General features: G+C 35.9%; 1 long non-coding RNA gene across 1 annotated transcript in view; it reads left to right on the top strand.

Annotated features, from left to right (window-relative positions):
• Positions 1–15,325, top strand: part of LOC141385761 (uncharacterized) — a 34,968-nt gene extending 19,643 nt beyond the window's left edge. The window contains exon 4 of the long non-coding RNA XR_012406737.1: positions 14,536–15,325. This is a non-coding gene — a long non-coding RNA (uncharacterized lncRNA). The remainder of the gene's footprint in view (positions 1–14,535) is intronic.
• The last annotated feature ends 2,899 nt before the right edge of the window (positions 15,326–18,224 follow it).

Raw genomic sequence — 18,224 nt, 5'->3', positions numbered from 1 at the left:
ACAGTGCGTGTGTTTGTGATTTCAGGAGGTGTGGCTTTGAAACACTGTCTATCCCCTGCAGTCTAAAGATAATATACTAACCGGTTAGCATTTTGGCAGACCACCTACAGCACCTTTAAGTATGGGTTTAAATAAAATGCTAATATATGTTTTTGTCTATAAATGTCCAATTACATTTCATCCAAATATCAAATATAATTTAGACCATTATTTTTTAATTGACCAGTTAGTCTTTTATTTGTTGAGAATTAAAAATCATGGTAATTTAACCAAGCATTAATTTCTTGGCTCTTCAGAAGTTGAAATGTTGGTATTGTGTTGTCTAAAATTGAATGTAAATAGGTCTGAATGAAACATGACGAAGGTTGTCATGGTGGTGCAGTGGGTAGCATAATGTGGGTTTCCCCACAGTTTAAAAAGATGCCTCTATAGGTGAATTAAATAAGCTAAATTGGCCATAGTGTATGTGTGTGAATGAGTTTGTATGGATGTTTCTCAGTGATGGGTTGTGGGCTCGAAGGACATGCGCTGTGTAAAACATATGCTAGATATGTTAGTGGTTCATTCCGCTGTGGCAACCCCTGATTTTTAAAGGGAATAAAGGTGCATACACACTTGACGTTTTTCCGGATTCAAACCCAAGCGATTTTTCACTTGCGTCCAGCAGAAGAGTACGCAAAATCACTCTTTGGTGTTAGATGGCACTACACAACTTTAAGCTTCTCACACCCGCTTGTACCACCGAAGAAGACAAAGTTGACATGCTTGTTTTTAAAGTTACTGGCGATTCAGACAAGCATGGATGGCTCAAGTAGCAGCTCTAGCGATGAAGAAATGACTATTGTTCACCATTGCAATAAGTAGTTCCACGTTCATATCGCCCCTGGGCATCATCTTTAATGCGCTCGCATTGACAGTTTTGCGCTTGAGCACCTTCAAGTGCTGTTTAATGTAACTTCAGCAGCTCCGTGCTCATGAACAAAAGTGCCAATCTGATTAGTGGAGAAGGTTTTGACGAGGCACGTCTAAAAAAAACACAAAAAATAACAAGCATGAGGCGTTTCTTGAAAATGACGCTTTTACGCCTGCCGTTTTGCATGTTGGTGTACATCAAGGGTGCTCAACCCTGTTCCTGGAGATCTACCTTCCTATCAAACACACCTGACTGTAATTATCAAGCGCTGTTCAGGTCCTAATTAATTGGTGCAGGTGTGTCTGATCAGGGTTGGAGCTGAACTCGGCAGGAAGGTAGATCACCAGGAACAGGATTGAGACCCCCTGGTGTACACGATCACATTGGCGCCTTTTATTTAGTCACGAGGTGTTAAACGTCGGCAGAAAACACGAGCAAAAAGCGTGGGGCCTTAAGCCAAAAAGAAAATGAATGAATGACTGGTGAACACTAACATGACTACTGAAGGCATGAGAACGGTGTGCTTTTTGTTTTGTAAACAAAGTACATTGCAAGTAATCAATGACAGGTGTTTTCGTTTTTGAAACAAAATTGTCTTATCAAAACTGAAACAATGGGATGAATAAATGAACAAAAAAAAGAAAAAAGAAAATATACAATAAAGAAGAGATCATAAAAAATAGAGCTTATGTGGGCTAAAGGAGGGGGGTGTTGGGGGGGATACACTCTTCTAAATGTAAATTATTAAAGAATCCCATGTTTCACAAAAATAATAATACAATTTTTTTTTGTAATGTGCCTTTCTTAATACGCTAGCAATAAAACATTGCTTATCCATAATTGCAGTCCCAATAACAACACAATACACAGCAGCAAGCAACTATGTATAAAAATTATAATTTAAAAGCTTTAGGGGAAAGGTGTGTTTTTAGAGATTTCTTAAAACCCTCAAATGATATTGGACATTCCTAATAGGAAAAGGTAGAGAACTCCACAGTGTTTGTAAAATATTCTTGATAAGGTTCATCCTTTTAAAGAAAAGATTTTTAATAAAGTCATGTTTTTAGATCACTAAGCCACAGTGGCAGTTTAGGTGGCATTGATAATTTCCACTCAGACTTCTAGCTACTGTATTAATGTTACAAAGACCAAGTCATTTTCTTTGTCATCACTTGTGACTCCGAAGAAAGTATTTTTTTTAAAATACAGTTTAAATTCTCAAATATTGAAGATCAAAGCCATCTCAGTTTAGTACATGACCAGAACATGTGAATTAGGTCTGCCTTACATGTATTGCAACAATAACATGTTATATGTGGTAATATAGTTATAGGTTATATATAGGTTATAGTTTTACAAAATTTTCATTTAAATTAACAGTATTTAATTTGTAAAAAAAAAAAAAAAAAAAGCTCTAAATAACTTTTTTTAAATAAGAAAGAAAATATATTCAGTAGTTTACAGAATAAAACCATCAATTATGGTTTACTCAACTAAAAATCATAATTATTGAGAATTGACTTTGCTTGGTCAAACTACTTAAAATGAGTTGAAACAACACAATTATTGAGGAGGTTGGGGCAACTTAATTGTTTTATGTTTAACCCACTTATTGTAAAAAAGATTCAGATGAACTAATAGCGGTTAACAATTTCCAGATTCTACAATAACATAGACTATTCACTGTTGATCAATTACAGCAAAAATACTGTATTTACATTTACAGCACCATTTATCTTGCTGTATATTTATTTATAAAATTGTGTGTGTGTATGTGTGTGTGTGTGTATATATATATATATATATATATATATATATATATATATATATATATATATATATATATATATATATATATGTATATGTATATGTATATATATATATATATATATATATATATATATATATATATATATATATATGTGTGTAAATATATATATATATTAGCGCCACTGCGTGGCTAATTCAGGGGGGCTTATAATTTTGACTTCAACTGTATATATATCTTTATATAGTAATTTTTTTACAATACAACTGTAAAATACAGTAACATACTGCATAACTGTACAGTAAAATACAGTTAATATTACAGTTAAGTACTGAGTAAGTTGGAAAAATAGTTAAGAGTGGACATGATGAAATTTTGTGGAACCCATCCTTTTTTACAATGTTTGAATGAATATATCTTCATTTATTCATATACTTTTCGGCTTATTCCCTTTATTAATCCGGGGTCACCACAGCGGAATGAACCGCCAACTTATCCTGCACATTTTTACGCAGCGGATGCCCTTCCAGCTGCAACCCATCTCTGGGAAACATCCACACACACTCATACACTACGGACAATTTAGCCTACACACTTCACCTGTACCGCATGTCTTTGGACTGGGGGAAACCGGAGCACCCAGAGAAAACCCACACGAACACAGGGAGAACATGCAAACTCCAGGCTTGAACCAGCGACCTTCTTGCTGTGAGGCGACAGCACTACCTACTGCGCCACTGCGTCGCCTATGAATACACACACACACACACACACACACACACACACACACACACACACACACACACACACACACACACACACACACACACACACACACACACACACACACACACACACACACACACACACACACACACACACACACACACACACACACACACACACACGCGGCTGAGTTTAGCATAACATGCATGTTCTGAGGTGAAGTTAGCCATCATTTTTGTTCGAGCTCTGCACATGAAATCCTGCGTGAAAAGATCTGAGGAAAAGAGAGAGGAGAAAAAAAGAAAGCAGGTTTACCGTATACTGGCTCAGTAAGGGGTGTGAGTCATAACTTGCCTCCAGAAATTATTAATCTTCCAAATTTCCGCCCTTGTTCTGATATTGAAATTAGATCATTAATGCAACATAATTCCTGTGAAAATGACCAGGGCCACACGGTTTCATTTGGAATCAACAGACACTGGCTATTTTGCCCGTCGGCTATATATTAAAAAGCAGAAAACAATTTTCCCTTGTTTCGACCCTGATGTTTATTAACACGATTCAGCCCTATTTGCATGCGTCTCTGTGATACATGCACATTTGGGGACTTTGCCATATTGCACACTTCCTCTCACAAATCACAAAAGAACCTCTTTGTTATGTTTCCTTTGGTCAAAAAAGGCTTTGCAATATTCAAAAGCAGGAAGCAAAGGATATATTCTGGATCTGACTATACTGCTGTTTCTAATTTACAAATAATAGACTGTGTATATCAAAGTGATCCGTATACCTTTACTATACATTCAGACATGCATACAGTTTAAATGTCAGGGTATATACACTCACTGGCCACTTTATTAGGCACACCTTACTAATACCAGGTTGAACCCACTTTACCTTCACAACTTGCCAAGATAATATCCCCAACACCATTACACCACAACAACCAGCTTGAACCATTGATGCAAGGCAGGATGGATTCATGCTTTCATGTTGTTGATGCCAAATTCTGACCCTACCATCCAAATGTCCTAGCAGGAGATTTATAAGACCAGGCAACAATTTTCTAATCTATTGTCCAATTTTTGTGAGCCTGTGCGAATTGTAGCCTCAGTTTCTTTTTTTTTTTTTAGCTGACAGGAGTGGTACTCTGTGTGTTCTTCAGCTGTAGCCCATCCGCCTCAAGGTTGGACCGGTTGGCCGTTCAGAGATGCTCTTCTGCATACCTCGTTTGTAACCTGGAGTGGCTATTTGAGTTTTTGTTGTCTTACTATCAGCTTGAACCAGTCTGGCCATTCTCCTCTGACCTCTGGCATCAACAAGGCATTTGCACTCTCAGAACTGCCACTTACCGCATATTTTCTATTTTTCTGACCATTCTTTGTAAACCCTAGGGATATTTGTGTATGAAAATCCCAGTAGATCAGCAGTTCTCAAATACTCAGATCAGCCTGTCTGGCACCAATAACCATGCCATGTTCAAAGTCCCTTAAATCACTCTTCTTCCTTATTCTGTTGCTCGGTTTGACTTTGAACTGCAGCAGATCATCTTGACCATGAAAACATGCCTAAATGCATCGAGTTGCTGCCTTGTGATTGGCTGATTAGAAATTTGCATTTAAGCACTTAGACAGGTATACAAATAATCAACAAGTCATCACAACAATGTTTTTTATGCTCATTTGACTTACTAAAATGTGTTAGCTGTGCTTTAACTTTATTTGTTGTTGTTTAAGTTAAAATGAGATGTAGGTCAATGTGTCTTTATTAATACCTATAGGTAAATAAGTTGTACAGGAAGGACATTCAGCATTTGATCAATAAAATGAATTCCATATAGACAGCAACACACTGTAGATACAACTAAAAATATTTAAATGTATAATATTTTAATCTTTCTTTATTTTAAATAGGATTTTTCAGTAGGTTAATTTCAACATTTATATTATGTGTATATATAGTATAAAATATATGAAAAACACTGTAAATATTATAATCATTGTTTGTTTTTGTTTATTTCTTCCTAAAAACTAATTCTATGAGATTTAGCTTGATTTTTAAAGTCAGTTTAACATTATTTTTTTATGAACTTGGCTATTAGCTGGATGGATGGATGGATGAATGGGTGGATGGATGGACAGACAGTAATTTACAAAGATAGATTGTTGTTGTTGGTGGTGGTAGTGGTAGTGGAAGTTGTTGTTTTAAAGGGGACATTTTTTATGCAAAAATCACTTTCATAAGAGATTTAAACAGTTGTGTGACAACAGTCTGTGAATATAACAAGCTTCTAATAGTAAACAAAAAAAAAAATATTTTAATAATAACGCTATATAAAAACTGTCTCCAGAAACACTTTGACATTCTCCCCTTTTTGTCATCAAAGGGGGGAAGCCCTGCCCATTAGAAATGATTTGTCAATGCATAAACAGCCCTGAGTGAGAAGCAGCTGTGCTCCACATTAGTCTCATTTTTAAATCTGCCACTATGCTGACACACAGGCATTTGTTGCTCTGCCATCTTTTGAAAATAGCATCTCATTTTAATTTAAAGCGCATGTCATCAAAATGCAACAGTTAGGATCAAAGCCTAAAACAGGCAGTTTCAAAAAGTTGTTAAACATTATTTGTTGAGTATTTTGAGCTGAAACATCACATACACACTCTAGGGACATCAAAATCTTATTTTACATCTTGTAAAATAAGGGGCATAATCGGTCCCCTTTAATGCTTCAGTCCTAAATTCAACTTAAAGCAAGTATGCATCAGTGTCTGAAGTGATGTAAAGATGTTTGCCTTTGGTGTGTGTGGGTTTCATCTCAATTGGTTCAGGCATCGTGTACAGTAAGTTAATCTTGTTTGGTGTTTGAGCAAAGGAACCGGCTGCTGTCAATGACATGAATAGAGAACCTGCCCTGCCAACATTTTAATTTTATGCTCTTTGCTTGCTTTGAGCCACTCAATGTTCCTGTGGTGTATATATTTCAGAATGCCGTGATTAACTTATGACTCTTTGCTCCCTACATTCTGTAGCGCAAAGTGACGCAACCCTGCGCTAACAGTGAGCATCATCCTTTTCAAGGAGCAGAAAGTCACAACATAATCACAGGATGTTGAAGTTTACTGTTCACAACAAACTGAGAGTCTGACAGTGAAACTTGTGTCATACACTTGTAGTCATTAATAACAGGGAGTTTCATAGCTTGTGATACAACAACAAGACTTTTTTTTATTTGTCAGAAAAAATGTATATGGATTAGGGGGGCCGAGTCGGAGCACTCACTCTGGTCTCCAAGATTCTGAGATTGGTTGGGGAAATTCCAAATCAAACCAAAACAGACCATTACAATTAGCTTAAGATTGCCAAGCAAAATTCAGGACACTGGAACCTACATAACCTGGCAAGTGTAAAGAAAAAAAGAAAAGAAAACACGATAATACATAGGGGAAATCGGGAACGTAAGTAACATGGGATGAAAGTAACAAAACGATTTTCCCGAAGCCCTCACAACATCTGCTTTCCAGGCTATAACAGAACATTTAGCATGCAACTCTTGATGGAGCTGCCAAATATCATGTGATTTCGGGACTGTGTCCTGCAGTTAGCTCCAAATTTCAGTTTTTAGGTGCAGAAAGTAAATTATTGTAGTGGTTCTTTTTTCCTTATTACAGGATATATAGTTTTCTTTTTATGTGACACACTATTTATGAATCTACAGGTTATTCATGGCCTGTTTCCACTGAGTGGTACAGTACGGGTCACCTTTATCAGGATTGCATTTCCACAGCCAAAAGGGTACCACAGCGAACATTTAGTTGGGGTTCAAAAGCAATACATAGCCCACAGTCAGTGCAAACCTCTCATCTGTATCATTATTGTTCACCAGCACATCTAACCTCTTGTTAGAAAGTAATTTCATCATTTTGAGTTCATAATAGTCTGAAATGTGATGATAATAATAATAATGGCAGTTTGTTCATGTTTTAGGTTGCTGAAAGAATCATTTGCTCCTTTGTTTCTTCGCATGTCACTCTCGCGTTTGTCTATTTCTAAAAGGATTGTATTTCAGAAGCACTTCAATAATCAAGGGAACGTTATTATCATCAGCTCAAAGTTCATTATTTTAAATATAGACGGGAAAGCGAAACCGATTGCGTTTTAGACGGCCTTGTAGACAACTACTGAAAACAGGGTAGATTCTTCTTCTTGGCTTTGTGGCTGTTCTTCAAGATGACAACAAGGTTTGTTTAAGCTTGGGGGACCATGGTTTTTTTTTATATGTATATGTTAATACAGTTTAGTGTCTCAACTGTGTATTTAAAAAATAGTGCTTTCTTTGTTTTCATTCTTCTGCAGGTGCACGAGCTAGTGGCGGATCTCTGTAAACCAATAGAGTTCAGCTGCACATCTCACTCCACCATTTGGCTCCCTTTTGTTGTGCTAGGTACCCTATTGAAAGGGTACGCAAAAAAATGGTATTGTACGGTTTGCTTTTTGAGATCTTTGACAGTGGAAACAGCCATAAAAGCCTACCCTACTGTACCACTCAGTGGAAACTGGCCATTGGTGTAATTACACATCCTTAAGTTTGAGTTTTTCAGTTTAAAAGTAAATCAGCTTAATGGCAAGAGTTCCAGTGGAGAACCAGTTATTCATGTCTCACTAGCCATACATTATTCTTCGCTTCCACATTAGAGTTTGCAGTGTTTAGATTCAGTTGTTTTACCAAATTAATGCATATTGCCAATTATATATATATATATATTTAAAAATTGTGGAAAGTGTAAAAAAATTGCATTGTTGGATTGCTTTTGAAACATTCGATGGAGCAGAAACTTAAAATGAAAATGCAGTTAAATTTTTTTTTTCCAAAAATAAAGGACAAAATATGTTTACAGTAGAAAAAAAATGTTTGCCTGTCATAGTCAGATATACCTAAAATAAACAAGATTAAGCCAGTAAATCTAGCAAATATTGTTATTCTGAATCACCTGTGTGTAACTTTCGTCTCTACTAATGGGGTCAAAAGTAACAATGTGCAACTTTTTGTGTAAAGTGAAGTTATATTCGAGTTATATATTTCTGCTAAAAACATTCTTTTAAAATGAGATTTTTATGAAAAAAAATTTTCATCCCCACTCCCCCCATATTATTTTCAAAAGCTACTAGAGTAATGTAAAAGTAAATGTCAATTTAATGTTATTAAAGATAACATCCATCCACCTGTCTGTAGTAAAAACAGCAGTGCTATCTCAAAGCAGTTTGAAACTTATTACCACAGATTTAGTGGCTAATTCGTATGGATTTGTAGGATCTCATTTGTACAGTTTAGTGTGATTTGCACATCATCCAATGACTATTAGGTTTCAGGGTGGGGCTGGGTGCCATGCCACCTTTTATGTGCTGACTTCCATTATAATGACCTTTTTTGATTGCAAATCCATTACATCATATAATCATACATTCTTGATAGTTGCTGGTTTTCCTTGTTGGGAAGAGGTAGAAGTTACTAATTTTTATTGTTGATCATTAGTTGCAGTGCACAAAAAAAGCATACTTTCTGGACAATTATATGGGTGTAGTGTCTGTGTGGGCGTATATGCGAGTGTCTGAAACAGACTTTTGTGCACTTACCTTGATATAATTAAGAAAATAAAAATAAGCAGCTAAGTTCTCAGACGCAGTAAACATAGTAAGTGAATTTATGCGTGCACACTATAATAAAAATATATACAAAAGTTAAACTTTTTTTGCACTAGCTTATCTAAAGGGTTTGTCAATTTGTATTTGTAGATTGCAATTACAATAAACCTGTCACGCTCAAAAATAAGAGTCAAGGAGGATCCAAGTGCAAGTGAAAAAGTTTATTTGACCAAGTCAAAATAAACAAACAAAGTGACAGGCTAGGAGGACGACGAACACAGGGCAGGAACAGACAGGAAAACAGGGTCCAGAAAATTCTACTCAGGGGCCTGAGCACAGATAACACACATGAGAACAGATGTAACGAACTGACAAAGAAACATAGAAACGTCGCCCTGATATAGGGCTAATAATTAGCCTCAGCTGGTGTGCAATCAGCCCCGCTGAGTGTCGTCATGTCACGTGAGCATAACAAATACACATGGACAACCAAAACAAAACAAACCCACGTGATCAAACACACACTCCGGAAGAGCGCACAAACCTGCAACCGTGACAAAACCTTTCTAAAATTCAAGAGTTCAGATAAAAAAGTCTCTATAAGACTCAGCATTTTTCTCAGCCCCCTGTGTGTAGGTTCAGTAATTTTACTTTTACGGCAAAGAATAGTTTCATTTTACTGTATTTAAAGTGAAGGAATTTAACAAAGAAGGCTGAACAAAATGCTCATTTTAGAAGAGTATTTCAGATGGCATATGAATTCTTCAAGTATACCTACAACAAACATCCCAGTTATATTCATATCTATATTAATACATCTTAACTGAATTGTCTGGTTATATATATTTTTTTTCTCTGACTTTTCACAGTATTTTCTGAATAATGCAGTGATAAAAAGACACACTACAAATCCAGAAACTTTTGACCATAATGAGCCACAAAAAAATGACACGTGCTACAAACGAATGTATGCAAATTAGAGCATATTTAATTATGTAATGTTGCATTTGCATGTCTAAACACATTTTTACACTAACAGTGTTTGTAATGCATGAACTGTGACGGTAGTTCTGATAGAGATAGTTCTCCCGACAATGAAAATTCTGTAATCATTTACTCACCCTCGACTTGTTCCAATCCTGTTTGGTAACTATTGACATCCATAGTCGGAAAACAAATACTATGGAAGTAAATGATTTCCAGCATTCTTCAAAATATCTTCTTTTGTGTTCAACAAACAAAAAAATCGAACTGGTTTGGAACAATTCAAGAGATTAAGTCCTTGTTGGGTGAAATACTCTATCTCATAATTTTTTCTCTGTGTTCGCCTATCAGCGTCTTGCCTTAAATTAACTTTAGATACTTTAAACTAATTTGATTCCAAAAAACTATTGCTGCCACAGAAAACAGTTCTATATCTCCAGTCTAATCATCCACATGTCAAATTGAACTGCATAAAGTCTATTTTTAAACCTGAATGCAAAAATAATTGCTATTCTGCAACATGTTTTACACCAAATGCCAGGCTTGCCCTTTTGAGCTCTGAAAAAAAAAAACATTACCGCCATTATCTGAGGGTGCAGTGGGAACAAAACCACCAGCCCTTCAAACAGAAAGGCCACGTCATATTGAACTGCTGATGAACTGGCCTTCTGCATGCTGATTAAACACAAGTGCTGATGCTTGTTTTCCTTTATTACGCAATTCATCTTGCCAACCCTCCATTTTACTGCTCATATGGGGATGTTTACATTCAGAAGTTTTGGTTTAAAGGGGACCTATTATGCAAAGATCACTTTTATAAGGGGTTTAAACAGTTGTGCGACAACAGTCGGTGAATACAACTAGATTCTAATGGTAAAAATGTATATATATATATATTTTATGATAGTTTATAAAAACAGTCTGTATAAACACTTTGATTGACCTTCTCCCATTGTACATCTCATCAGAGGGGGAAAGCCCCGCCCATTAGTGATGATTTCTTCTACATTAGCATAAATAGCCCTGAGTGAGAAGCAGCTGTCCGCTATTAAAGCTTTGAATCCACTGCTATGCTGATGCATAAATGTTGTTTTGACATTATAATGTCACTAAGAAAGAATTTTATTTATTTTAATTTTTTTTGGCAACCAACCGGGCCATTAGAAATAATCATAAATGTTTAGCCCTGTTTAAGTCTACAATTTTATTCACAACGGTCTTAAAAGAGATTTAAAAAGTTTTAAATTTGACATGATTAAGCCTGCAGAAACCCTGTTATACTGCTCATCATAAAATATATACTTCTCCTCTCTACTAGCTTTAACATCACAGCTAATGCAGTGCATCAGTGTATCCCAATGTAATTATCCCGTAACTGTACAGCGATTAGTCCCGTGACATTTATTGCTCAGGTGATTACGTCCAGATTGTCAAGTACTTCCGAGCCACAACATTGAGATGAATGTGGAAAGCCACTGTAAAGCGCTGACATTTCTCCTCTTTAAGCAGCACTCAGGCCTAAATTGCTTGTGTGCGCTGTCATTGTGATTGGTCAACCATAAATCTCACCTTAACCATAAATTGCAACCTTTTAATACTTCCTTTTCGGCAAATTGCAGTCATTTAGGTTGACGCTTTTAGCTAGTGACTAAAGTGACACCGTGGAGCAATTGTAATGTTAAGTGTGCCTCTCAGGGGAACAATACCAGTAATTCATGGATCATTTATTGGTTTGGAGGCATTAACCACTGAACCAATAAAGTATAAAAATGTATTTGCAGTCAAAGAATAAGCCTTGTTTTGTTAAAGTATTTTATGTTCACCAAGTTTGTTTTTTTTTTGTAAGTTTTTTTTTTTGTTATCAGAAAAACAATAAAACAGTTGTGACATCTCATTTCTATTTTTCATATGTATTTTTAAAAAAAGTTCCTGTGTTATGGCTCGGCATGTTGGGTGAAGGATATAAAATGTGTGGATCAAAACACATCATATAACGAAGATTTATTAAAATAAGGATTAATAAAACAATACTAAGACAAAGCTAACCAAGATCATAAAACCACCAGCATTATAGAAGCAACAAATTACCAATCCACAACCAGAAGGCAACACAAACTTGTGTATATATAGTCCTCCTAATAATTAGAATATCCACCGCAGCTCTATTTAGCCCCTTTCACACATACAGACCTTTCCAGAAAATTACCGGCAATTTTCCGGAAAGGTTGTATGTGTGAACAGGTCCTTTTTGAAAATACCGGTAAATTCGTTCTGGCTATTTTCCAGAAAGAGATGTTGTAACATTACCGGTAATTTGCCGGAATGCAGCGCTGTGTGAATAGAGAAAGAAGATTGCCGGAAAGAGCACATGCACGTCTAGAACGTGCTGACGTGTGACGTCTGCTTTAACCAATCCGAATAGTCAGACGCATTCACATCCATGCGGTTTATGAGAATAAAAGCCTTTGAATATTTTCCCAGACGCATTTAGCTGCTAGAAGTTAGTCAGATAACGTTTATATGTTTATCTTAATGCCAATTGTGTAAATAATCATCAATAAGATGCTTATGATAAGCCGCTGTTTGTTTACCTTCAAGCTTTGCATTTGCCCATGAAACAGCACACACATATTATGAACATCTCGACATGCGAAAGTGATCCTCCACATGTTTTCATCGAAGTTGTTCACAATACTGATCATCCACAGAGCTTGTCATGTAGTCAAATGTCTACATATACAAGCGCAGCCATTTAAAGCTCATTTGTGGTGAATGATGTCAGAATTTACCGGTATTTTGGAATGGACAGTGTGAACGGTCTTTTCTGGAAAAATTTCGTAATGTCCTCGCCTGTGTGAACAGCGTTTTTTTTGTTTTTTTTTAACCGGTAAAGTCGTTACGGAAATTTTCCAGATATTTACCGGTATCACTGTGTGAACGGGGCTTATGTGTCCTCATGAGGACCGAGGAGATTAGTGTAAGGCGTTCTGGAAGATGTAGTGTATGGTGTGACGTGCATGTAGTTTTACCAGAAAGACTCTGGGGCAGATAAACGTTTTAACATTTATTGAGAATGCATAAAACATTGCAATTTCAGTTGCTGTCCTTTGTGTAGTCCTTTGGCCTAAGCCCTGTCAATGATGCAGGCCTCGTGAAGAGCTGGCAAATACTGCCTGAAGATGAAGGCAGGGCAGAGCCAACCCCATGGCAGAGGATGGAGGGAACTTTGACTACGTCACCTATGATCAGCGAAGGAAATTGTTTAGATGGATTATTTATGTAAGCTGCTTGATCATTATTGGCAGAATTGATAATTATGAAGAATCTTGTAGAATTAGAGTCTTCCTGGTAGAACCTTCGCTGAAGCTTACATCTGTATCCTGTAATGTCAAGCTGAATTTCAAGCATCAATATACAACACACACGCGATCCTTCAGAAATCATTGTACTATTTTAATTTTAACAGCATCAATATTGCATTGTGCATATCCACAACAATCACATTGCTCAATATGAAATGTTGAGATTTTTGAAACCACTGCAAAAGTCAAAGTTTTATTATTTACATTAATGATCAAATGATCGGTAATTAAAAGGGAAAAAAGAAAAATACTGTAGAATAAATATATACTTCTACATTACACACATCTGATGCTTGTATTTGCACCAGCTCCACGTCTACAACTTCACGCATTGGGTTAAATTAGGCTGTCCAGTCTCCGTGTTCAGTCCTTTACTTCCACTCTATCTGTTCAGCTGAGGGAACGGAGCCAACCCAGTGATGTCAGACACAGCGATATTCCAAGATGGCAGCTCTCTAGGTCTAAAAGCTATAGTAAAACATGCCGTTTGCTGCTAAATGGTTACATTAATCGAGCTTGTTATACATATTTCCATTAAAGTGAAATCCAATTTACAAAATAATGTAAACCTGAGTGCAGGTCTGAACTGAGTACTTCATTTACCCTTTAAATTTGTAAAATCAACAAAGTTAACTTAATCAGTTTGTGTCGGGACAGTATGAAGGAATTGAATGCAATATTTTACACTGTGAAGAAACTGTACCATTTGTAACTTTAATAATGATTAAATATAATGAAATTGTTTATACAATGTAAACTATGCAGTATTATCTTACATTTGATTATTCACTTGATGTATCAGAAAACCAGAAAACACTGCTCATTTTTTGTTGTCTGTATTGTGTATATATAAAGTTTTTCATCCGCATGTAACCTGCTTAAATCTTGTTTGTTTTCCTGGCTCGGAAGAGGAGAAGAGGAGAAATCAGAGAAGAAATGCTATTAAATCCTATTTTTAGACATTGCGCCTGATTTTCTATCATGTAAAATCCAAACAAACATATTTTGCTTGCTTTTTATTATATAAATGGCATTTGGTTTGACTTGGAGAATGCATGGACTAATTGTGCAAACATGTTTTGGTGCTACATTATTGAGACATAATAATAATATATTGATTTCCCCACTACTTTTCACAGATTGAGCTCAATTGGGGCTTTTGGGGCTAGAGATAATTTGAAGAGCTGTGTCTGAAGAACATGCCGTGAATTGTGATTGGCCGAATGGCTTTGATCTTCCCAAGCAAAGCTTTCGGGACAACCTGTCAGGCCACAGTACTAGCCAAACAGCATCACAGTTTGCCTGGAGAAACATCTGAGGAATGCTGTAAGCAAACACAGATATGTTCATTGAGCGGCGATGTGCATAAATAAATTTAAAAGATTAGTTTATTCCTGTCATTCAATGTTTACCCTATCCTGTCAAGCTCAGTTCCCACCATCATTAGTCTTCAGTGTTGCATTCTAATACACTGTAAAAATTGCTGGGTTCCAGACAATTAATTCATGTTGTCCCAACACAAACCGATCCAAATACAAGTGGACTGAACATTAAACAATTAGGTTGTTTCAGCTCAATTTAAATAAGCTAGCAAAAATCCCTTTTTGAGTGTAAGCTTATTTGCTGATTTTGAAAATAATTTGCTATTATCATAATCGATGTTGAAAACCGTTGTTTGCATAATATTTTCTAGAACCTAAATAAACGTATGTGGAACACAAACCTGGGAAAAATGAGTTATTAAATGTAGTTGACTAGTCAACTGATCACCAATAACTTACTCCCTAACAACAACAAACAAACTGCACCAATATTAATTAATAATAATGGAATTAAGACTGCACGATATTGGAAAATCTAACTTATTGCATTATCAAATTTTTTTCTAAGATATACATTGTGATATGAATACTTTCATCAGATGACTTCAAAAACTATTCTAAAAAAAACATTACAATTTTATATTGATGATTGTGTGGAGGAGCACGTGCTTTAATGAATAATTAAGAAACAAGGTGTTCTCATAGGATAAGAAAACTCCGCAATGAATAATAATAAAACCGATGCGACATCTTTGCTCTTGCAGTTTTGCGCTACGTCACCGATTTTGATCCCTCCCCAAAAATTATTTTAAACCCTGAAGCTGAAATTAGCTGACAAAAGCTCAAAAATATCCCACAATTAAAACTAACAGGTGCTAACATTGTCTTAACTGATGCTCGACACACACAAATCTGTTAAAATCTCAAAAAAAGTACTCAAGGGTTTCGTGAACCTTTAAATAATGATTCAGTTTAGTTAAAGGCTGATCAAAGTGACTATAGTCGAGTTTATTGTAACATGATGTTCACAGAAAAGAACGATAAATTCCTAAATACAAATTCGTGTTCCATTTCCATTTAGTTGTTAGAGAGGCTAACTGTAGTGTTGCTAACCTAGTAACCAATAGTGAACAAGGTAACTAATGAAGATAGCTGATTGGTTAGTGTAATGATCGCTACATCAGAGTTTACTTGGGTAAATGTGTTCCATCTTTCGTTATTTGCATGAACTTCTTTTTGCACAGGTTCAAAACAAAAAAACTTTTCAGTCATATGACCTCTTAAATGTAATCTAAGATGCATTTGAGAGTTGTGTAAAACGTTGTGTACAAACACAGAATAATGCATTTTTGTGCATTCAAACGGTACTGTAAATGGGAGGGGGGGGGGTGATTTTGTAATGAAAAGTGACTGCATCCCTTCGTGAAGGGCTCTTCCATATGGCCATGAACAAAATGAACGATGATCACTTAAAGGACTTAAAAGAGAGCATTTCTATGCCCCACTCACTGCGAAGGCTACTTGAAGTGAGTAGTGTGAATGGCGGAGGACACTGCAGTCTCATATGTGGCTGTCTTAATAGACGTCAGACACGATTGATAGCACATCAGAAAAAAATGCATGTTTAATTGGTTCTTTGCATTTTTTATTAACAGAGGAACTTGTACTGTCATGTATTAAAGACTGTATCTCCTTATTATACTATAGTCTTTTAGATATCCTCAGGTTTTATAATAAATCATCAGGACCACTGAAGTGACCATCACATATAGTGTATGGAACTGTAAAGCGGCTGTTTGTGAAAAGATGCAGTTGGTCATTGAGGTTATGATGCCCTTGAAAAGCACAAAAAAATATATTTGGAGTTTGTATTGTCCATTTTCAGCAGAAAACCACTTGATATTAATATTTTCATTTTAACTTAAGTTATGTTTGCTGTTTGTTCAAGTTATTTATTTAAAATAAACTGAAACAACACAATTCTTACTTGTTCAAACTACTTAATTAAAATGAATTTTTTTTTGGGATAAATGTGTAAAAACAACTAAGTTAACTTAATAGTCTTATTATCCTCTGTTGAACACAAAAGAAGATATTTAGGAAAAGGCTGGATGCTGGAAACCATTGACTTCTATAGTAGGAAAAAAATATTACTTTGGAAGTCGATGGCCTACAGTACAGCATTCTTCAAATTATCTTCTTGTGTGGTCAACAGAAGAAAGAAACTCATAGAGGATTAAAACCACATGAGGGAGAGTAAATAAGGTAATTTAAATTTTTGGGTGATTTGGGTTAGTCAATTGAAAGGCATTGTTTCTATGTTTTATTTGAATACATTTGTTAGGGATTGTCCATAAAACAATCCTGAAATCAAAGAGTAATAACTGGAAATATTTGCCAGTGATACAGTATGAGACAGGAGAAGCCATTTTGGTCAGGAGATGCTATTTTGTTTAGCTGTGCATTTACTAAAAATAATTAACTTGACGTGAATAATTTGAATTAAGTTATTCAGGTTTCAACTAGTTATACAAACTGCAACTTAATAGTTTTAGTCATGTAATTTGAGATTACTAAAAAGTTTAATGTTTTTTTTTTTATCCTTTACTTTGAATTTGATTTGCCCCTGCTGTTTTCGCATAAATCCAGCAGAAGCCGGTGTCGACTGATTGACAGATTGACTGACCCACTCTCCTCTTTCCCTGAACCCAACCGACAGTGTTTTCAAAAGCAATCCAGAAAAAGAAAATAATTTTTTGGCGTTTGTTTTTGTCTTACCTGCTTTTTGAAATCGTTTATCGCCGGACTTGGACTACATCGTTGTGGTCAACTCTGATCCACATCACAAGTCCACCGACGTACGTGGCGAGCCACTGGGCATAATGGTAACAGCAGAAAAGGAAAATGGAGCGATGCCACACCGCCCCGTAGCGTTCATTTTAAAGACGAAATGTTACCATAGGTACCTCTGGCTACATAATTTTTGATCTTCAAATGTATATAGGGAAATGTTTTCAGAATGAGCCTATGTTGAAATAATCATGAATTCAAATTAATAAAAGCTTCACAAAGACCCTATAGGAGCCAAATACCATCTGAGGAAGAAGACAAGACATTCTCTCCCTAATAGGACACAATTCAACAATTTTGGTTTTCTGATTTACAGTCGCACTGAGACCTTTAAAATGACAAAGATCATGACAAGTCTGCAAATATACAAACTACATCATATCAACTTAGAAACTTGGAATCTGGTAATTCCTGAGTAACTTCTCATTGACCCAGGCCATAAAACTGGGGAGGGCAAGAGGGCCTGAGGATAGGTGAAGGGTCAGCTGTCAGATGGCATTCTCCAGATCTTCTCCGAAGATTAGAAAGTTTGATTTATTGCATGGCAGCTCTCAAGGTTTGATCTTATGGAATTTCACAGCAGTTCTCAGCGTTTAGTAATTTTGAGAAATATAACCATACACTTAGGTATAAACTTAGTTTCTTACACTTGTCTA

Source organism: Danio rerio, chromosome 5, assembly GCF_049306965.1.
Source record: "Danio rerio strain Tuebingen ecotype United States chromosome 5, GRCz12tu, whole genome shotgun sequence".
In the NCBI taxonomy this organism is placed as follows: domain Eukaryota; kingdom Metazoa; phylum Chordata; class Actinopteri; order Cypriniformes; family Danionidae; genus Danio; species Danio rerio.
Note: the sequence above shows the minus strand (reverse complement) of the source record. Positions and strands in the feature narration are given on the sequence as shown.